Source organism: Carcharodon carcharias, chromosome 10, assembly GCF_017639515.1.
Source record: "Carcharodon carcharias isolate sCarCar2 chromosome 10, sCarCar2.pri, whole genome shotgun sequence".
Taxonomy (NCBI): Eukaryota; Metazoa; Chordata; class Chondrichthyes; order Lamniformes; family Lamnidae; genus Carcharodon; species Carcharodon carcharias.
Genome location: NC_054476.1, coordinates 51,943,697 through 51,967,625, shown reverse-complemented (window position 1 = coordinate 51,967,625; position 23,929 = coordinate 51,943,697). Strand labels below are relative to the sequence as shown.

At 43.5% G+C, this 23,929-nt stretch overlaps 1 protein-coding gene and 1 pseudogene across 1 annotated transcript in view; both read left to right on the top strand.

Annotated features, from left to right (window-relative positions):
- Positions 1 to 1,550: 1,550 nt before the first annotated feature.
- The window catches only part of syt19 (synaptotagmin XIX), a 73,515-nt gene continuing 51,136 nt past the window's right edge, over positions 1,551 to 23,929 (top strand). Inside the window, exon 1 of the mRNA XM_041197832.1 lies at positions 1,551 to 1,622. The gene's annotated coding sequence lies outside the window, so the exon portion shown is untranslated. The remainder of the gene's footprint in view (positions 1,623 to 23,929) is intronic.
- On the top strand, positions 15,848 to 18,892 carry LOC121282827 (annotated as a pseudogene).

Below are 23,929 nucleotides of genomic sequence, written 5' to 3'. Positions count from 1 at the left end.
TTCAGTTAATCATTAAAAATCTTTGCTACTGTTTTGCCACACATTCAATACATTTAGTTAAGCGATAGAACACACAGAAGAATTGGAAGGAGCTTATACCTACAAATCACCCCCAAATGGTCAATTGCACATTGATTCTAGTCTTCAGTGGTTGACCAAATCACCTTTCTCTCTCTCTATTGACAGCAGTACCAAAATTCAAAAGTGACTGTCTTTTATACAGTAAAGCTCCATCAGTACATGCCAAGTTGGGGTAGATCCTTACTTTCCGATGTTCTTTGACTGAATTCGCTTTCAGGTCCACTAAGTTGGCAATTTTCCAGATATAAAGCCAGCTTCATTTGTTGGCTAATAATTAGTTGTGTTTATCAAGTTTCAGGACATTGGCACAGATCTGGTTTTCAGATCTTTGAAGTCTGTTTTTAACCTTTTTAATAACTCTTCTTTGTCCTTTCCTGGTAACACATTTTGGCTCCCATGTGAGAAAATTAGCTCACGAGGTACCCACAGTCCAAACAACTTGGGCAAAACTAACTGTTTCCTGCCACCTCTGTCCCTAATGTCTCAAAGCATGATGGATTTTTTAGTCAAGTTTAAGCATTTCACATATATTATCATGGTTGGACAACCTGCACAAGTCTTAACCATAAGCTATGGTTCTTCTTACCACAGATTTCATATCATTCAGTCACTTTTGTCAGAAATTTAGAAGTAAACTTTGATTGATCTTGCCCTCAGCCTTGACTTGGTGGCTGTTAATGTTACTGGATATTTAGAGGCTGCTTAAGATTCCTAGTGACTTTGGGCAGTAGCATAACCTTGCATTTAATTTGATACAACTTATACCAGTACATTAAGTAATGAGATAAGTATATGTGTACTTTAAAAAATGCAGCTGATTGTTCATAAATGCAATTTACCCTGAATGTATGGTAAGACAAAATGGGAGGTTGTTTTCTTTCAAACTGCTATTTCCAATATATTACAGAAAACCACAAAAGATTGTACCTATATGTGAAATACAAGTGTCACCCAGTTAAGTTTTGACAACTTTAAATCAATGGTGGTATTGGAAAACATCCAAAGTGGGTCAGACTCATTGAACAACTTCATGTGACCAAAGAGGACAGAATGTATGCTGGCATTACTCCAGTCACCTGATAAATGGCAGAACCCAATATTGTTTTCAGATACAATTTTTTGGCGTTAGTGGCTAATTCAGAATCCTGGAACATTTTCCATAAATAAAAGAAACTTAGACCTCACACATTCATCCTGAAAAAGTGCATATAATCAATCAACATAACTACTGTTATTGCCAGTGTTTTGGTCTCTGCCTATTTTGCATCTTGCTTCCTGATTCGGTTCACTGAAAAGTGGTGTCAAATGACTTCCAAAACATTAGGAATACACTTTTGTTCTTGCTTAACTGGAATATAAGGACAGAATGAACTAAAGTTGAAGAGCTTAAATATTAACTAAGGCATTCACTGGCTGATTTGAATATTGCTTCACTTGTTCTACTTGTGTGCGTTCATCCATGTTTGATTCTCAGGAATACAGTATGGCAGACAAGATGAATGAAGATTCTTTTTTCCAGTATACTTAAATTCACAAGTAAAGTAAATAGACTTTCTATATTCTAAATTTAAAATTTGTCTTAGTGATTTTTATTGCTTGTGTATGAATCTAAACTAAGATTAGGGAAACTTGTTACCAGAGATCTGATTACATAGTGTCGGTTTGCTAATCTGTTTACTTTTCAGAGCAATGTTAATTCCTAATGTGGGTAAAATATTGTACTGACAATGATGAATCTGTTTTGATAAAACGCTAAAGTTATTTTTTCTTTCTGTTGATTTATTCTTAAGTTCTGTGCATTTAAAATCTTTAGCAAGTTTGTGTAAGTGAGCCTGCATAATTACTACATTAATGTGCTGTCGCAGTTTTCTGGATTTTGTTTCTGTGGCTGTCTGCAATGCTGGGCACTTTGGAATTAGTATGATCTCATAAACTGAATAAGTGGTGATTTACAGACTCACTTATCGCTCAGAGAATTTATTCAACTCAGTCTTATAGAACAAGAGGTCTGAAGTTTGATTCCTGGTCCGTGCTACTTTGGAGGCATTACAACTGGTTTCAGCATCCTGATTTAGGAAGGTGAAAATCATTATGGCTTCTCATTCTTGGCTCCAATCTAGCTATTGGAGCTTTATGTGGATGTTGAATTAGACCTGAATCAAGCTTGCATGTTGAATAAAACACTAATTTGGCTATGTCAAGGCTGACATGTGAATAATGGCTATTTAGGGCAAGTAGCAGAGAATGATATCTGTGTAACTCCAATAAATAATCATTGCCACAGGAAAGAAGGGGAGAAGATTGCTAAATAAAGAAAAAAAAGACAAAAACCAGCATTTTCCTGCTTTAATGTTTGATGTTGGCCATAAGCAGTTTCTGAAAGTACGTTATTAATACATTATTTTGAAATACAGAAAGATGCTTCATAAGTTTCGAAGTCTTGCTAAGGCTCGAGCTGCCTTAAGCCGAGGTTCAATAAAATATTATTTATGTGACGATTTCTCTTATGTATGTTTTAGCTTCATGCTGAGAGTCAAGAGCTGCACCTTTTGTGTATTTTAGGGAAGTCAAATATTGAACATAGATTCTTGTCTTAATGCCAAGATATAAATTAACAAGTAAGCTGTGTATTTTGTAGCTGTTAAGTCAGATGCCTGCTTGGCCCTTTTTCATTGTAACTGGCTAACTGGGTTGGTAAGTTAAAACAGAGCAAATTTTAAAAGGCAGAGCTTGATAAGGTTTGTTACTTACAATAAAATGAGCAATATTAAACTTTTAACCATGTGTTATTTCCCTGATGATGTTTTGGTCAGCATTTAAAAAGATGAGAATTTTAAAATCAAGACCTTGTTTGACTGGGAGCCGATGTAGGTCAGTGAGTTCAGGGGTGACGGGGGAATGGAACTTACTGTGAGTTAAGAAGAGGGCAGCAGTATTTTAGATTGCCTCAAGTGTATGAAGGCGAGAATGTGGGAGAACAGCTTGATTATTGAAATAATCAAGTCTAATGGTAATGAAGGTAAGGATGAGGGTTTCAGCAGCAGATGAGCCGAGACAGTGGCGAAGTTGAATGGTGTTATGGAGGTGCAAATAGGCAGTTTTGGTGACGGTACTAAAATGAAGTTGGAAGCTCTTTTTGGGGTCAATGTGACACCAAGGTTGTGAACAGACTGGCTTAACTTCAGACTGCTGCCAGGCAGTGAGATGGAGTCGGTAGCCAGGGAACAGAGTTTGAAGAGAGGATCGAACTTAATGGTCTTAGTCTTCCCAATATTTAATTGGAAGAAACTTCTGCTCATTCAGTACTGGATGTTGGAAGAGCAGCCTGGTAATTTTGCAACAATGGAGGAGTCGAGAGAGGTGGTGGTAAGGTAGACCTTAGGTGTCATCAATGTACATGTGAAAACTACTGCTGTGCCTTCAGATGTTGTCACCAAAGGGCAGCATGTAGATGAGAAATAGGAGGAGGCTAAGGATAGACCCTTGGGGGACACAAAGGTAATGTTACGGGAGCAGGAAGAGAAGACATTACAAGTGATTCTCTGATTACAAGTAGATAGATAAGAATGGAACCATATGAGAGCAGTCCCACCTGACTGGATGACTGTAGAGAGGCATTGGAGGAGGGTGCTGTAGCCAACCATTTAAAAGGCAGCAGACAAATAGAGAAGGATGTGGAGGGAAATATTACCTTTGTCAAAGTCACATGTCTTTTGTGACGTTGAGAAGAGCCATTTTGGTTTTGTTTAAATCAGTTCATTATGGTAGCTCACTTTATCCCAGAAAAGAAAGACCTGTGTTGGATTCTGAGAGAATAAGGCTGCCTTCTGCAATGGTGGGTCATAAAATCTGCCATGAGCTGAATATGATGAGACCCTTTCATACACCCAAGTGAAAACAGAGAACAGATTGACCTGGTGATGGTTTGCTTCAGGTACCTGGATTGATCTGAGGGTATGCTCCTATATATTCTTGCTACTGAACATTGCCTTACTAAGACACCTGCTCATGGAAGCACTGGAGGAGAAAGACAATATGAAAGACAACTTTTTGGTGGTTGTAGGAGACATTTATGCCACTCTCATAATTGAGACCTTATCTTCAATTCTATATCAATCACTTTATTAACAATGATGTCTACATCTTCGCCATTTCATTAAAAAATATGCCATCATCTGCAGATCCTTCCCTTCAAGTAACTTAACAAAGTTCCATTCATGCTACCTGGTGAAAGCAAGTTCCAAATTTTTCCAAGATCAATTAAATTTGATTTTGCAAATCCTGAAAATTTAGGTTTGCACACCTGCACCCGTATGGTGAGGGTGTGTAGTGAGTGATGGGCCATTGCAGTTTTAGCCTGGCTCCTACTCTGAATCAGTATAGGCGGGAAGAGAGTTTGGCCTATGGCATATTTAGTTGAGAACTGCAAAATCAGGTGAGGAAACAGATTAAAGGGCTTCAGCTTACCATCAAAGTGAGTTGAATTGGCAAAATGTAAACACATTAAGTTTTATTGTCTCAACTGGGCACTGATTTGCTGCCAGTAGCATCAGTGCCTGATTTTCATTCTGATGAAGGTGAACATTTACCCTATTGTTTCCAATAATACATTGGAGACATGTACGTAACACTTCTCTCTTCGATGTTGAAGAGCTGAAAGTCCTGCTGCAGGTGAAAAGGAATGTGTTCTTATATTGTGCTGAAGGCCACCCTCCAGTAAAAATACAGGTAACAGCTAAATGGAGGGAGATCACCCATTGAGTCAATGCAGTCACCCAACTCCTTCATGCGTATCTGCAAATGAGGAAGAGGTGAGTGCTGCTATCAAGAACAAAGCAAAGATGAATGTGCTCCTCACGTCTGTACACATTTCTTATCAAGCAAGATAAAGATTTGGGAATGGCCACGGTCTCTTTGAGTTACCATTGACAACATAATACGCAACCTTTTGCTTGCACTGGCTTGAATGGCACACCTTTGTTGATGGTGGAGGTAGCAGCTTAAGAAAAGCAAATGGATGGCGATATATCCAGGATGAGGTGCTTTGTTGCTGTTAGGAACCATCTCGGTTGACTCAGCAGCCATGGATGTGGAGGAAAGCTCTGGTTTCATTAGTGCAATCCACCTAGTATTTAATCTCCTTTAAATAATGCATTCACTGAGGATCACCACATAGAAACATAGAAAATGGGAGGAGGAATAGGTCATTTGGCCCATCGGGCCTGCTCCACCATTCAATATGATCATGGTTGATCTTCTGATTCAATGCGGTACTCTTCCCCCCCCTCCCCAATCCCCTTGATGCCTTTAGAGTCCAGAAATCTATCTATTTCTTTCTTAAGTAAATTCAATGACTTGGCCTCCACAGCCTTCTGTGGTTGGGAATTCCACAGGTTCACCACCCTCTGAATGAAGAAGTTTCTCCTCATCTCGGTCCTAAATGGCCTAACCCATATCCTGAGACTGTGACCCCTTGTTCTAGACCCCTCCAGCCAGAGGAAATATTACCCCTGCATCCAGCCTGGCCATCCCTATCAGAGTTTTATACATTTCAATGAAATCCCCTCTCATTCTTCTGAACTCAAGTGAAGACAGGCCTAGTTGGTCCAATCTCTCCTCATATGACAATCCTGCCATCCCAAGAATCAGCCTGGTGAACCTTTGCTGCATTCCCTCTGTGGCAAGCATGTCCTTTTTTAGGTAAGGAGACCAAAACTGCACACAATACTCTAGATGTGGTCTCACCAAGGCCCTGTACAGCTGCAGTAAGACATCCTTGCTCCTGTGCTCAAATCTTCTTGCAATGAAGGCCAACATATCATTTGCCTTCTTAACTGCTTGCTGCACCTAAATGCTTGCTTTCAGTGATTGGTGTACAAGGACGCCCAGGTCTCTTTGTACATCAATATTTCCCAATCTATCACCATTTAAATAATTCCCATTCTGTTTTCCTACCAAAATGGATAACTTCACACTTATCTACAATATACTGCATCTGCCATGTATTTGTCCACTCACTCAACCTGTCTAAATCACATTGAAGCCTCTTAACATCCTCCTCATCGTTCACAAGTTTTGTGTCGGCAGCAAACTTGGAAATATTACATTTAGTTCCCTCATCCAAATCATTGATATATATTGCGAATAGCTGGGACCCAAGCATTGATCCCTGCGGTACCTCACTAGTTATTGCCTGCCATTCGGAAAAAGACCCATTTATTCCTCTGTTTCCTGTCTGCTAACCAATTCTCAATCTATGCCAATATATTATCCCCAATCCCTTGTGCTTTAATTTTGCATACTAACCTCTTATGTGGGACTTATCAAAAGCTTTCTGAAAATCCAAATACATCACATCCACTGGTTCTCTCTTATCTATTCTGCTAGTTATGTCCTTAAAAAAACTCCAGTAAGTTACATAATAAAGTATCAACAATTGCTTCCTGAAGAACTGCCACCAACATCGCATGATGCTGTTTCCATGATCTGACATGTCCAGGTGCAGGCTTTGGGATAGTAGTGGACATAGCCTAAATGCTTCAGAGATCATCGCACTGACAATAACTTGCCTTTGGAATCTCACTTTTTCCGCACTTCTGGAATCTCCAAACAAGTATTCATGCTAACCTCTTCCTCCTCAACTGAAGTATGCATCTGGAGTGGGAGCGGAAATTTTCTTTGGAAAACTATATAAGTTACAGAGGCCCGCCACAGTAAAGTGTTACTTTAGCCCCATTGCTACAGAGGTAAATCCAAAAATCTGTCTTACGTTTTTACCAATTTACCATTATTTACCTACCATAACAAATGCATGCTGATGTATGAAACAATAGGAGTGAGTAGGGTAATATCACGTTGAGTTCTGTTGCAATTCTCTCCCAAGTCCACCCAACTGAGTGGGATAAACTAGGTCCCTCTCTGAATCTTGCTGCAGCAAAAACAATTCTGATGATACCTGCCCCTTTAAACTGCTGCAGGCCTTTAATTATGCAACTGCACAATATTTCTGATTCGCCCTGGTGAGGCTGGGAGAAGGAATCATCAGAGTGAGCTTTGTTGCTAGAAGCTGGTTTAGGAATTCTCAGAAGACTGAGGGACAGGACCATTGTCAGTCACTGGAGATTACAACTCAGCAAAATGGGAAGAAGTGAGCCTAAGCTGGGAGTAACTTTGGACTGGTTCCTGTAAAGACTGCAGTACTGTGGAGAGCGTGTTGTAAATTATAACTGCAATGTGGGTTTTCAAGTGTGTTAAAACCCTAATAAGTAATATATTTTCTGTAGGTGTGAGTATGATCCCAGCTGCGGTTACCCCTGGACAAGCCTGATCCCAGTGGGGAACCCAGCTTGATAGATCTCAACTTTTATTTGTTCGTTTAGATAAGTGGAGAGTAGCTACTGAACAGAGGCACAGGAGTCAGCTGATGAACTTTTAACAGAAGAATAAAACATTTATTAAACAAAAAAAGATTAACTATATTACAATATCCCTTCACCTACAACTATAACTTTACAGATATATACAGATTTGTAAGGATAACCCAAGTTACAAAAGCTATCTTATACTCTAATGTCCACAGTAAGTACACAACCCATGTACCAATAGGCACCCTGTGGGTCAGACACACCAAGTGACAGATACCACCTCAACCAGATGCTATGGATCTCTCCTCAACTCCCCCCAAACACTTGTCACGCCTTGAGCCAATGGTCTCAATGCACTCTGTCTTTCACATGAGCGTTTCCAATCTCCACACTCCAAGACGTTGCCTTGGAATCTTCTCCCAAACTGAAGCTTTCTCTCAGATGCCTTCCGCAAGGGTTCACCTCCAGGATTTCAAACTCTCCTTCTGATGTTCCTCTTCCCTGGGTCATTACATGCATTCAAGCTATCTTCTACACACTCTGTCTCTCTGATTCAGTCATCAACAGTAAACAATTGCTTCACATGTCCATAGCAGAAAATTACAGATCTCAGTTGTCTCTTTGGATCTTCTTGCCTCTTGCTTTAAATCTGCTTTCTATGCCTTTTGTTTCTTTAAATCTGAAGGTTGGAGCCTTTTTCTCTGCGCCTCACTCTTAACTTCATTTACAGTACCTTTCCCCAGTTCCTGTCCTTCTTTTGACTAGGAGGTCTGCTTTGGACTTTCTCCTGTTCCACTCCTCTGGAATTGGGTTATTTTCTTTAGCTTCAAACTGACTATCTGCCCCCTTTGCTCCAGTCTCTCCTGGCAGCTACTTTCAAAACCAACTGAACTCAAACAGCTTCCAAAATCAAACTGCTATTTCTAGTTATCTGTTTGTGTGTGTCTGTGGGAGGGACCTGCTTCTCTGGACCCCTATTGCTAGGCAACAGCACTGTTTTTGTCTACTCTGTTTGCTTAACTTAGCTTACAGTTGTAAAACTCTCATTAGAAATGCAAGCACCTTTTAAAGTGAAACTAAAACTCAATTTGACCTTTTCTTAACACAGATACAGAAATACAAATCAAACTAAAACATCAAAGCTAAAACTCATTCCTAACATTCACAGATACCAATACAACTTACTTAAACTGTCTCTACTTCCTAACAGTTGCCTTCTAAGTAATGTTTAGTTGAAGTTAATTTTAATTTGTTTGTTATAGTATTATTCTTAAAACTTGAAATCTTGTCATGTGATTCCTTTAAGTTGGTCACTGGAAATTCATTTTTTTAAAGAGTTGTTGGTCTATATGGGATCATAACAAGAAAAGAAACATCCTTCTGAGCTGTAAAACTTTTATGATTCTGTGAAAAGAGACTGTTAGCCCAAATACTTGTGTGTGGCTTTGTTTTGAATATGGAACCAACTTCTGTCTCTGTTTATTTCCAGCATTGGTTGAATATTTTTCTTATATGTTAGATAGCATATCTATCATATAAGATATATATATACTATATATAACATATAAGCATACCAGATAGCAGCTGGTAACAAAGTTATATTGATGATGATAGCAAGCAGATGTAATAGTCAGCTGAATGCATTATGCTGCATTCCTTTGGTATAGAATGCAAATAACTTCCAATTAAATATCTTTGATGTGTATATCCTTATTTGATTTAGCATGGTGAGCACCACACATCGCCAATACATTTCTGGTTCAAACTGCCCCAGTTTTAGTAAAAATTGTTTATCCTGTGTATGATTATGTTTGTCGAGTAAAAAATTATTTTAATGACTTTTGGAAAAGTTTACTAAAAGGAGTAACACAAGCATTCTGTTAGTGGCAATAGAGTGAAAAAGGACAATTCATCAGAATTTGTGTGAACACGTGACGGGTAATAATTTCCACAAAGAACTGGTCTGTTCACTTATAGTTGCTAGTGGGGTTTTGACAAGCTTGCTATTTATGTGAGCAGACATTAATGTGCTTATAACTTCTAGCAGGAAGGAGCCAAGATTACTTGGCCATGCTGCTCCATGCCATGTTAGGGAGACAGATAACTACTTGGGCTATATGAGGCAAATATAGCCAAATGGGTTAATTTTTATGTGCAGTGACATTTTTAGTTGGGCAAATACAACAATCAATTTGTGCACTGCAAGATAGCAAATGAATGAGTGATAATCTCGGGGAAGAATGCTGGTCAAGGCACAGGAGAACATCCTATTTTTTTTCAAATACTGCTATAGGATCTTTAATGTGCATCTTTCCAAGGCTTCTGATTCTCTGAGTGACGCACATTGATCAAAGATTGAAAACATAGAACATTATCATTATCCTTGCCTTTCAGACAAACCAGGCAACTTGCAAGTCGCGTATGAATGTAGCATAACTTGCTATTTCTGCATTAAACAATCAGAAGTGCTTACTTAGAAAACCCTTTGTTGTTGGCAAATGTCAAGAATTGTGGATTATCTATAATAGTGTGTAATTATAAATTGAAGTTGAGAAAGCCTCAGGGCCCATGGTCCTTTAATATTTTTCTTTGCTTTGTTGGCTAATGTCTATAGATATTTTAATAACCTATAAGACAGCTGCTTGCCTCTCAATTCGCATTGGCCTGCATAATATCCTCTTTGTAGTCTTTTACTGAAGTCTACACTACTCAGGATATGTTGTTGTCTAATTATAGAACTGAAGCCTAATAATTGTTTAGAACATTTCCTCTTTGTACTAATTTTAGATCGTAATATAATCATCTAGTTTTGAAAGTGGAAAGTAAATCTTGCATGTCTGGCTTGTGGTAACACAAGCACTTGCTGGAGTATATTTTCATTTATTTTCTTTCTCAGTTATCTGACTTGGTGAATGAGTTGGAAAGGTATATTAGAGGGGATTCGAGTGAGGAGGGATATGGACATAAAAAATTGAGCGGTTATGTCTACATTCACTGAGTCACTGGTATACATCACACTGGTGACCAAGTTGCTAAACAGGAGTAAAAGGCACAAAATATATGACTGAAGATGCTTGTCGGAATCCTGCAGAAGTCCTGCCATGCTGACCTACACGGGAATTGCCCAAGAAGTTTCAACTTCCGATGGACAATTCCCCTGCTCCCCAGGACCCTCCACGCATGACTCCAACTCTGAGTTAGGGTCGAAAACTTCGGATAGTTCTGATGCTTTTTTTTTGTTTTTTTTATTCATTCACAGGATGTGAGCTTCACTGGCTGGGCCAGCATTTACTGCTCATCCCTAGTTGCCCTTGAGAAGGTGTACTTAACTGAATAGTTACCCAGGAAATGTTAAACAAATTTAAACCTAGTCTAACTCCTGGGTAACTACACAACTGGCCCCTCAATCACTCACACTGATCCTGCAACTACCCACTGATCCCTCCCCTGACTACTCCCCAACAACCTGTCTAACCCCCGACCCGACTATTCTCCTGACCCAACTGCCACCTGATTACACCCCAGACCCAACTACCACTTCATCCACCTGCCAATTTACACACCTACCACTTCACTCGCTTGCTACCTCACCCATCTACCAACTCACCCACCTAGCACATTGCTTATGTGTCGCCCTACCCACCTGCTACCTCACCCACTTACCGCCTCACTCATCTGCCACCCTACCCGCTTACCAGCTCAGCCATCTGCCATGCTATCCACCTATCACCTCACCCACCTACTACCTTACCCACCTTCCAGCTCACCCACCTGCCACCCCTCCCATCTACCACCTCATTCGCCCTATCCATCTATCCACTTACTCACTTACCTCATGCACCCTGCCCATTCATCCATTCACCCATTCACTAACATTCAAGTTGGACCTTTAACCTGGCAGCTAGTGCCATAGAATGTGAGAGTGTCCTGTCTTCCCTCTGACTCTACTCCGCTGTGATGGAGCTTTCAGAGGGATGCTACACTCTCATTTCTGCCAAGGCTGGGCTCGGTAGGTGCCGGAAGAAAGGTAGAGCAGCATTGAGTCAGGGGAATGTTCAAGTTGAGTGGCAATCCAACAATGATTGCCGCTCCTTGGAAGATCTTGGCCAATATGTTATGTGACTCTCCATGAATCTTATCATGCCCAGTAAAGGCATGTCATATTCATAACTTTAAACATGGACTGTATTCAGTGTAGAATTTTTTGGAACTGCTTTTTCATTTAAAAATGGACATTAAAAGGCTGCTAAGATGCCTGCCGAGGGTTAGGTGACTTTTGCAATTCCAGTACAGACTCAAAATTACCTCAAATCTCCAGGAAGTTCCTCATTGAATGGCCATATGTGAAGTACCTTCCTTGAATGGAAATACCAAGACGAAAATCATTTGTGGAATTCATACTTCCTATTGTTTGTGGACTCATCCAAAACTCAATATTCATTGACTTGCAAATTCATTGTCTCCGAACTCGAAACTTAACAAAGAGAACTGCCGAGAGACTAGCACATCATAAGTATTTGTGAATGGCTACCATCCATTCTTCATTTTGTAGCAATGGCTCCTAATGTCGAACCATTTACGTGGACAATAGAAGTAGTAATGAAGTGGGCACATTACTGGATATGACTACAAATAGTGAATCTTATAACGCCAAGAACCAGTGAGAAACCAATCAATTTGCAATCAATACAGCAAGAAACAGCAGCAGCAGCAAAGGCAGCAACATCTATGCCTTAAGACTGAGACTGCAACATTGTAAATGTCTCCAAACTTATTCCTTTTCAAGTCCACCAGTACAGAAAGCTGACCTCTTAGTAATAAAACTACAAATAACTAAATTTGTGACCTACTGAAAATTCACTTCTTTGAGGGAATCTTACAATGACTTTGATCTATGACTTAGGTTACTGAATTCATCTAGCTACTTTTCTTCAACATGCCTGCACAGAGACAAGCCAATCACATGACTTATGAACAATTCCTTTGTTTGAAACTTGCAAAAATGCACTATCCTGGTTAACTGTATTTTTCCTCGAGTGTGTGTGTGTGTGCTATTGTTGCATGTCTGTTCAGCAGGTCTCAAAAGGAGGTTCTGAGTCTTGTTTGGCTGAACATTAATTGTTTATTGATAACCTATAACTCTCTCTTTCTCTCCAGAGTATAGCCAAAGCTATGAGCTAACTTCATGCTTGCTTCTACTCAGGTGTCTGTCCAGTCCACAACTGACTCTAGTCTCAGGACATATGTCTCCTAACATCACACTGTGGGCAGTACTGTTTCCCAGCCCCATATAATTCCTTGCTATGCCAGAACCCCAAGTAAACCTCTTTATGTAAACTCATGAAAAGCTTGCTGCTAGTTATTCAAATTGATCATACACTCAGGGGTTAAGAAACATTTACATTTTCCTTTTCAAAAAACACACTGATTACAGACAGTAAAGGGGAGGGAACTGGAGTTTCAGTTCTCTCTCATCCCTGTCCATAACAGAATCATAATTGTGTATCACCTTTGTAATTTTAGCCTTCTTCATAGAGCTTAAAATTAAATGCTAGTGCCTCTGCATATCAGACTTTTCAAACTACCTGAAAACTGATTGTTGTTATTATTGTTATTACAACCATGTTGACATAATTTTTTTAAATTCATTTATGGGATGTGGGCATTGCTGGTTAAGCCAGCACTTATTACTCATCCCTAATTTCCCCTTGAGAAGGTGGTGGTGAGCTGTCTTTTTGAACCACAGCAGTCCAAGTGGTATAGTAACACCCACAATGTTGTTAGGGAGGGAGTTCCAGGATTTTGACCCAGTGACAGTGAAGGAACGGTGATATATTTCCAAGTCAAGATGGTGTGCGACTTGGAGGGGAACTTCCAGGTGATGGTGTTCCCATCTATCTGCTGCTCTTGTCCTTCTAGGTGGCAATGGTTGCGGGTTTGGAAGGTTCAGTCAAGGGAGCCTTGGTGAGTTCCTGCAGTGCATCTTTTAGATGCTACTGTGCGTCGTTGCTGAAGGGAGTGAATGTTTGTGGATGGTGCCAATCAAATGGGTTGCTTTGTCCTGGATTGTATCAAGCTTCTTGAATGTTTTTGAAGCTGCACTCACCCAGGTGAGTAGAGAGTATTCCATCACACTCCTGACTTAAGCTTTGTAGATAGTGGACAGGCTTTAAGGAGGTGAGTTACTCAGCGCAGGATTCCAAGCCTCTGACCTGCTCTTGTAGTCACAGTATTTATATGGGTAGTCCAGTTCAATTTCTGGTCAATGTTAAGCCTAGGATGTTAATAGTGGTGGATTCAGCAATGGTGATGCCATTGAATATGAAAGGGCGATGGTTGGATTCTCTCTTGTTGGAGATGATTATTGCCTGGCATCTGTGTGGTGTGAATGTTACTTGCCACTTGTTAGCCCAAGCCTGGATATTGTCCAGGGCTTGCTGCATTTGGACATAGACTGCTTCAGTATCTGAGGAGTCGCAAATGATGCTAAACATTGTGCAATTATCAGCGCACATCCAAACTTCTGAACTTATGATGGAAGGAAGGTCATTGATGAAACAGCTGAAGATGCTTGGGCCTAGGACACTACCCTGAGGAACTCCTGCAGCGATATCCTGGAACTGAGATGATTGACCTCCAACAACCACCTTCCTTTGTGCTAGGTATGATTCTAACCAGCAGAGAGTTTCCCCCCTGATTCTTAATGACTCCATTTTTGCTTGGGCTCCTGATGCCACACTTGGCCAAATGCTACCTTGATGTCAAGGGCAGTCACTCTCACCTCACCTCTGGAGTTCAGCTCTTTCGTCCATGTTTGAACCAAGGCTGTAATGGGGTCAGGAGCTGAGTGACCCTGGTGGAACTCAAACTGAGTGTCAGTGAGAAATGAGCATTAGATAGCACAGCTGATGACCCCTTTCCATTACTTTACTGATGATCGAGAGTAGACTGATGGGGCTGTAATTTGATGGGTTAGATTTGTTCTGCATTTTGTGTACAGGACATACCTGGGCAAGTTTCCACATTGCCAGGTTGATGCCAGTGTTGTAGCTGCACTGGAACAGCTTGGTTGGGGACAAGGCAAGTTGTGGAGCACAAGTCTTCAGTACTTTTTGTCAGAATATTGTCAGGGCCCATTGCCTTAGCAGTATCCAGTGCCTTCAGCCGTTTCTTGATATCACATGAAGTCTATCGAATTGGCTGAAGACTGGCATCTGTGATGCTGGGGACCTCTGGAGGAGGCCAAGATGGATCATCCACTCGGCATTTTTGGCTGAAGACTGTTGCACATGCTTCAATCTTATTTTTTGCACTAACGTGCTTGGCTTCCCATCATTGAGGATAGGAATATTTTTGGAGCCTCCTCCTCCAGTGAGTTGTTTAATTGTCCCTCACCATTAATGGCTGGATGTAGCAGGACTGCAGAGCTTAGATCTGATCCATTGGTTGAGGAATCATTTAGCTCTGTCTATCGCTTGCTGCTTATGCTGTTTGGCACACAAGTAGTCCTCTGTTGTAGCTTCATCAGGTTGACACCTCATTGTTTATTTTTGGAATGCCTGGTGCTGCTCCTGGCATGCCCTCCTGCACTCTTCATTGAACCAGGGTTGATCCTCTGGCTTGGTGGTAATGTTAGAGTGGGGGATATATTGGATAATGAGGTTACAGATTGCGGTTGAGTACAATTCTGCTGCTGCTGATGGCCCACAGCACCTCATAGTTATGCAGTTGAGTTGCTAGATCATCTAATTCCCAAACAGGCAGACTAACCTATGGTTCCTTAAGACATGTAACCCATATCCTACAAATTGCCTTTTTTGCACAAAATTCAATGATTGATTGGTTTAACATTAGAAATCATACAAGACTAATCAATCTCTGTCAAAAGACTACCAGAACTATAAGGGCTTGCTTGCAAAATTGCTTGATAAATTATTGGAAAATTGTCAGGTGGTGACTGGTTTAATTAGTTAGATCAATAGTTGATGTCAGAGGCCTGATATTGCATCAAATCAATCTGAAGTCACAATATTAATTTAAAAAGAAGAAAGTATTGAAATCATATGCTTAATTGTACTGACAGCTTTCAAACACGAATGTATTTCTGCCTGTGATAAAACTGTATAGTGACTTGACAAAATACCTGTCTACATATCCTATGCTTTGTATAAAAAATACACTGAAAAATCATTCATCCAGCTAAATGTATGCATTAATATTCAGCCTTACTCAAAGCATTTTAAAACATATTTTTCTTATTATTTGTTTTTTCTCTGTGACAGAAGAATATTTTGTTATCGGGGTTCTCTTGTCAGGTATTGTTGGTGATGATGCAAGAGCATTCAAAGTTGACCCAGCTGTTATCTTTCTGGAAGGAACGCATGTGTGCAAGTGTGGAGAAAATGTCAGCAAACAAAAAAAAAGAGGTTGGGGCAAAAGTTATCCAATTCCTTTCCTTTTGGAAAGAAACATTAAAGACAGAATTTTTCGCTGAGTGGACAGATCTGACCCATTCAAGTGTAAAATGATGTGCGATGAACTCGGGCGAGCATCCCTCAGCAGGCACTTGTGGGAGCCAGAGCTGCACCTGCCATTAATGGACAGGCCAGTTAAGGCCCTTAACAACCCAACTCATGGCGATTTAACATCACCCGTGCGAGTTGTCGCTCATCGCATGGGCAAAACGGGCAGGCGGGCAGGCCAAAGTTTGCAAAACCTCATCCATGGGTGTGGTAAGAAGGGTCAGCAGCATTGTCAATGTGAGTAGTGAAGAATTTTGGAGATAGTTTGCTGCAGGTGGCTTATTGAGACTTGGCAGCTTATTCTCTGATCAGAGTTTCATTCTTAACATTTCTATGCTTCGTTTCTGGACCTACTGGTGTCTTCCAGGACCCCTGAGGATTCAGACCATGTGGACCCTTCCAGGTATCAGACAGCCTTCCCTTACCCTAGTAGGCACCTCCTCTGAGGAGGAAGAGAGGGGCAAACAGGGGAGGAGGCCACATGTCCTAATGCAGCTTCCAGGAGAGCGACTTGTGGAAGGGGAGGTGCAGGCACAAGGGGTGCAGGGCTAGCAGGAAGTCTAAGGCAGAAGGGGCCACAGAAGATGCCACTATCCTGCTGTTAGGGTTTACAGGCAGTAATGCAACTACCTCAATATGTCCAAGGTGCAATGCCGAAGGAGGTTCCACCTCTCAAGGGAGACCGTGACCTCCATTTGCCAGATGATTGGGCTTGAGATCAGCCCCAACTGTGTGGGTGGACACCCCATGCCAGTGGCTCTAAAGGTCACGGTGGCCCTCAACCTCTATGCCTCCGGCTCTTCCCAGGGCTCAGTGGGGGATCTGTGTGGAGTCCACAGTTGCGTCAAACTGATGAGAGAAGCTTTGTCCATTCATTACCATATGGTTGAGTGAGCCAGAGGCTTTGCAATGATTGCTGGCTTCCCCCGCGTCCAGGATGCAATAGACTTGCACACATGTGACCATCAAGGCGCCAGCAGGTGAGCTCGGTGCCTTCGTCAACAGGAAGGGATTCCATTCCATGAACATGCAGATAGTGTGTGATCACAGGATGCAGATTCTGAAAGTTTGTGCAAGGCACCCTGGCAGCTCCCATGACACGACACTCCCAGGTGCCAAGGCTCTTCATTGCTCCAGCCCGACTGAATGGATGGCTTCTGAGTGACAAGGACCATCCCTTGAAAAGGTGACTCATGACGCCACTCTGGCACTCAAGAACAGAGGCCGAGCAGCAGTACAACAGGAGCCACACCTCCACAAGGGTGGTGGTAGAGAGAAGCATAGGTCTTATCAAGATGCGCTTCTGATGCCTGGACCATTCAGGGAGCGCACTATAATAGCCCGCCCAGAGTGGGTGTCACTGATAGTGGTTGCATCCTGCACTCTCCACAATCTGGCACTGGCAACAGGGGACTCACTGGAGAAAGAGGTTGATGCAGCTGCACAGGCCACAGATGATGAATCCAGTAGCGAGTCAGATGAGGAGTACGGTGAGGAGAACACTGAGGGTGTGGAACCAGACCTCAGTAACCTCCAGGGAGGCAGGGACATCAGGGACGCCTTGATCCAACGATCCTTTAGCTAGGCTGCCAAATAAGAACTACCACCTCATGCCAGGGCTACTGCATCTATTGTGGATCATAGAAATAACCCTTTCCTTGGCCCCCAAGATACACTCAGTACCTGTGCAATAAAGGTTTGAGCCACCCACGTTCAGCATTACATATTGGCCTATCCTGTACCTACAAAACATACTCCTCTCAGTAGCAGCTCCTCCACCGTCTGTCAGTGACCGTGGCATCTGATGAGGGCTACAAATGAAGCATACACTGGCCAGTAACACAAAAGCAAATTTAATTGTATGTTTGAAATCACGTAGTCTTGAACAGAAAGAAACCAGTGTTGGTAATCACACCATTAAAAAAGAAAAAAATGGGGGAACAAAAGATCACCCGTGAGCAGTCCCTCTTGTCCTTAAGGTGCTTTAAACTTATGTTTATGGGTGCTATGTCTAGGTGCTCCCCCCTAGCTGGCACCGGCATTGGATACAGACTGCTGAGTGCTGATGGCCTTGATGACCTTGGCGGTTGTCCTCTGGCCCGTGGAGCCCGTGCTGGCCCCACTTGGGAGGGAGCAGCCAGTGGCATGGTTGGCATCTTCCCAGTTGCCGCAACCTCATCACATGCCATGGTCACTGGCAGAGTGGCAGAGGAGCTGCTGCTGAGTGGAGGAGTGCCCTGAGAGGAGCCTGCAGAGAGGACAAGCAGCTTGTGCGCCAATGTGAGGTCAGTCTGGACCTCCCTGCTCACCATTGACGGACGGGCAGCTAGCTGGGATATTGGGTGCCTCATCCATCTCACACACAGCTGAGATCAGTGCCTTTGTGAGGGCTTGCAGGTCCGAGTGCAACTTCAGGAACCCCTGATTCTGTTCCTAGAGCAGTCTCTCCATGAGAATAGCCAGTCTCTCCATGGAGGAGACATTGTGCTTGGCCATGAGACTCATTGCATTGTTTATGCTCCACAGGGGCTCGTCCGCCAGATCCTCCCACACTGGACAACCTCCGCAGGAGGGATCTGTCAGGTTACAGCATGTCTGGGCTTGGACTTGGAGTTTTACCTTTTGGATATTGGAAGCTGTTCAGTTGGAACAGGGAGAGAAGGAGTTTACAAATTGAAGACTTGGAAGCCCGTATAGCATTGCTACCTCTACTGCATGTTGAACAGGATAGAAGGACTCTGTTCCCAATTAAGGGAGAATCTTGAGGAAGAGGCTAAAATTATGAAGGATGTTCCAGTCTGGAAGGTTGGTAAGCGTGTTTACAACTCTGATCGCTGGCTCATGCCCTCGGTAGAGGAGCTGTTTAACCCACGACCTGAGGAGGAATACCTCCAAGCAAAGATTGGATTCCAGTGGTATGTGTGAGTGCCGTGTGAGCAAGGATCTGACCTTTGGCTCCCTAAAGGTCATCTTCACAAGAAATCTTGTTCCAAGTGTGGTATTATTAATAAATCTAATGTATGTAAAAAAAAATCCAGCATCTGCTGCCAAATGTACGACTCCAGAGGCCCATCAACAGCCTTCGACTGAGCATCATCCCAGTCCCCAGCAGTCCTCCGACTGCCGGCGCCCTGGGACTCTCTGCCTCCGCTTGCACCTCAAGTGAGTGTGAAGTGCCCTCCTTAATGTGTACCGAGGTACTGGTCAGAAGCTAGGAATCGTGTGACAAGTAACCCAGTTCCTGACTCCCCAAAGCCTGTCCACCATCTACAAGGCACAAGTCAGGAGTGTGATGGAATACTCCCCACTTGCCTGGATGAGTGCAGCTCCCACAACACCCAAGAAGCTTGACATTGTTCAGGACAAAGCAGTCCGCTTGATTGTCACCACATCCACAAACATTCCCTCCACCACCGACGCACAGTAGCAGCAGTGTGTACCATCCATAAGATGCACTGCAGGAATTCACTAAGACTCCTTCGACAGCACTTTCCAAACCCACGACCACTACCATCTAGAAGGACAAGGGCAGCAGATAGATGGGAACATCACCATCACCAGAGAGCAAATGCCTGCTGGCAAAGCTAAAAGGGAGAAGAAGGGTATGTTATCAGTTAAAGTCATCACACTGTCACTGTGCATGCCAGGCACCTTGGTGAGATCATGGAGATTTGCATCATGGTGCCCTCATCTTTCAATGATCAATGGGGACTCCAGGTTCAAGGTTCAGATCAATGAAGAGACTGCCCTAGTATGGTGGCACAAACCGAAATTTTCACCTCAGTGCTCTGCACTCTTACCTTTATCTGACCTCAGCGCAGCCACTTGACCAATGTGCATGGCGCCTCTCGAGATCTAGTGCCTCCTGCTCATAGCGGGAGAGGATGAGGAGGTGTGGGGATCCTCCGCCGGTCCAGGACCTCTCAATATTGTCATGGAATGTCTTCTCCTGAAAGGACGGAGCAGCATTGATTAGTCCACTCTGTGCCTGCAGCGCCACTGCAGCCTGGCCAACCCCAGCTGTGGAATACCATGCAGGGCACATCCGACTCGTGGTCCTCGAGGTGCAAGGCATTCAGTCAAAGCAACAAGGGTTCACCCCCTTGGCCAGCTCCGGTGTGGCTGAAAGTTGGCACTCAGACTCTAGCACCCCTGAGCTCCACAGGGGGACGGCCAGCCCAAAGCAATTGAACACACTGACCCATACCAACGTAGTACTCACCCTTTTTGAGTGCAGCAGGTTATTGAAGCACTTCCGGCACTGCACCCAGTTGTGCCGCACCATGTTGTGGCTGCTCACCCAGGCTGCCACCTCCTCCCATGCCCTGTTGGTGAGGTATGGTGGCCTCTTCCTCCCATATCTGGGGACAAGGGTGCCCCTTCCGGCAGCCACCTCCTCCAGGAGGGCAAGGAGGCACTCATCGGAAAAACGGCGGGGAGTGGGGGGCGCGAGTGCCGCCTACCCCCACCCTGCCCTGCTGCCTGGCGTTTGCTGACACTTTGGACTCCATCCTTACAGCGGTAGACAGATGTCCCAGCCTTCCAGGGGCTGCCTGGGCCGTTTTTAAACCAGACGCCAGTCACCATTGGACCCAGCGGCTGACAGGCCTCCGCCCCCTCTCAGCCCTTCCCAGCCAGTTATGAGCCACGTTTCATGCTGGGCAGACCTTAATTGGCCCGGCAGCATGAAAGCCCAATCATGGGCAGTGGTCAGCTTCCCGACTGTCCCCGTCGAGCCTGCCCGACGAGGCCAAAATTCTGCCCTAAGAATTTCTCATGCCTATTTCAAACCCCTACAGAGATCTTTAGGAGGTCGGTATCAAGTTACTAATAAGTACCTGTCATTGGTTTGTTGTTTGTGTCTCTCTGAGTTGCCTTCCTTTTATGGGTAAACTCTCAGGTTCTGCTTATATCCCCACAGCCCCCACACCACACCCCCATTCCCCCGTCCCCCACAAGTACTTGGTCATGGTCAAAACTTACCATGTGAGAAATCATGGTTTTAGAATTACACTCCATGAAGAAAAACATTAACACACCAAACTTTAGGTTGACAGAATTGCTTTGCAGTAATATAAACTCTGCTGTAATTATATCAAGATCAGACTTTCCTTACTCACTCAAAACAAAGCCATATCTCTTCACCACAGAAATACTGGTAATTAGTTGACGTATAATATCAACCCAACTGAATTGAGCTTAACTGTTGCTTGCTAGCCATATGGCTGAGATCAGTAGTCTTTGTTAAAATTATGGAAATTATAGAATGAGGTTAGTCAGCTGTGACTGGAGGATTAGAAACACACCTGTGTCACTGTTGGCTCTTTAACTGATTCATTTAAATTCTTTTGACTTTCAACTTCTCCCTTTTCAAATACTTATTTAATTTTCTATTGAGTTATATTATAGTTCCTGACTCCATCAAAACTTGTGGTAAAGTATCCCATTTTCTAATAGGATCATAAGAAGTGGGAGTAGGAGTAGGGCATTTGACCCCTTGAGCCTGGCTTGTTATTCAGTAAGATCATGGGTGATCTGACTGTGGCACTTTTCTGCCTACCCCCATCATCCTTGACTCTCTTGTAGATCAAAATCTGCCTAACTCAGACTTAAACATATTCAATGTCCCAGGCTCAACTGCTTTCTAAGGAAGAGAATTCCAAAGATTAATGACCCTCTGAGAGAAGAAATTCCTCCTCATCTCCGTCTTAAATGGGAGACCCTTTATTTTTAAACTGTGCCCCTTAGTTCTAGATATCCCCATAAGGGGAAACATCCTCTCAGCATTTATCCTGTCAAGACCCATCTTATATGTTTCAATAAGATCACCTCTCATTCTTCTATAATCCAAAGAGTATAGGCCCACACTTACCTCATACAACCCCTTCATCCCAGAAATCAGCCTAGTGAACCTTCTCTGAACCGATTCCAATGAAAATATATACCTCCTTAAGTACGGAAACAAAAACTGCATACAGAACCCTAGGTGCGGACTCATCAATGCCCTGACAGTTGTAGCATGACTTCCCTATTTTTATACTCCATCTGCCTTGCAATAAAGGCCAACATTCCATTTGTCTTCCTATTTCCTTGCTGTACATGCATCCTAATATTTAGTGATTCACGTAAGGGGACACCCAGATCCCTCTGTGAGCATTCTGCAGTCTCTCTCTATTTAAATAATACCTTGCTTTTCTATTCTGCTGCCAAAATGGATAACCTCACATTTTTCCACATTATACTCCATCTGCAAAATTTTTGCCCACTCACTTAACCTGTCTATATCCCTTTGCAGACTCTTTGGGCAGAATTTTCCATGCCCACTGGCATCGGGTACCATGGCAGGCGTGAGCAGACAATACGGCAGGAAAGCCAAAAATCGGTTTCACGTTAAACCAGTTTGCAACTGGCCACTCCGCCCATCAATGGTGGGCTGCATTTCCCACTGCCGCATGTCAGGAACTTTATTGTAATACATCTGCATATCATTATAAGCCCAGCTCAGCGAAATCATCCCCCCACACTGGATCATCTGACGTGTTTCACAATTGAACATAAGCGACGTGTACATGGTGAGCTGCAACTCACTTGGGACTTCAAGGTTTGTTTACCTGCCTTGCTTCAGGCAGCACTCATGGTAATGAGCGCCAGGCTTCACAGACAGCACCACATCACTTTTAATGAGGTTCACAGGCAGGTCTCTACCCACCAGACCAACCATAAGGCAGGGGTAGCTTTTCAATGACTGCAGGGCTCGGGCTTGCTTGAGGAAGGGTTAGAAGTGGACTCAGGCAAGGGAAGGGGCTGCAGGGCTAGGGCATTACTGGGGAAGGGGGGTATCCCAGGATGTGTGTGGGGGGGCACATGTTGATCTATGCAAGTTGCTTCAAGAGGGTGAGGGCTGAGGGGGCAGTATCCAGAGGAGACGAAGCCAGATGGAGATGTGAGGGTGTGCATGAGAGGGTGAGTGATGATGTCCTTTGAGCTGGCAGTGAGTGAGATCAATATGTGATGGCCTTGTGAGTGTGTGAGTTTACAGTGATGAGATGGTTGCCTTACCCTGGCGGCACAGACGAGATCATTCATCCTCTTTCTGCACTGGATGGTGAACCTCTTCTGTGCAGCGTTGGCACTGACCACCACTGCCACTGCCGCCCAAGGCAGAGCAGAGACACTGATGGGCATCCTGCGGCCAGAGCGGTTGTACAGGAGATTGTGGTGGGCTCCAACAGTGTCCAGAAGTCACCCCAGGGATGAGTCACAGATTTGGGGGCTGGAGTCTTCTTGCCTTTTGGAGTCATGTCTTCTGTGCAGCACTCCTGGGCTGGAAATACTGCGAAATGTGTGCATAGCTGCAGTTTAAATATGGCACTTGGCATGTGGAAGCAGCGAGGTGATGGCGTGGCGGGCGAATGAGAGCCCGCTTGCCAACAAAATGCATGTTTCCCGGGAATACATGATAAATGAGGCGGAATCAGGGCGATATGGTGCGAAAAGCTGCCATTGGGGCCAGCCGGTAAACGTTCTTTTTCCCGACCGTTACCGCACTTAGTACAAATCTGAGATGATTCTGCCCTTTGTATCTTCCTCACAAATCGCTTTCCTACTCATCTTTGTACAAGCAGCAAATTTGGCTACATTACACTCAGTCCCTTCATCCAATTCATTAGCATAGATTGTAAATAGGATGCAAGCCATCAGGTCCAGGACTAGTCAGCATTTAGTCCCATTAGTTATCTTAGGGCTGGATTTTATGGAGTGCCACAGACCTAATGCACCCCCAGATAAAATATTGATGGCAGCCCACCTATAATGCCAATGGCTGCCGTGCAGCAACTTAATGCTGGGAGCAGCATTAATTGCTTTAAGATAAAATCTCACCCCGTCTTGTGAGAAAGTATTGCCTTAGAGAGCTGCCAACCTATCAGAAGACTGGCAAATCTGTGCTCCCAGCACTGCCAG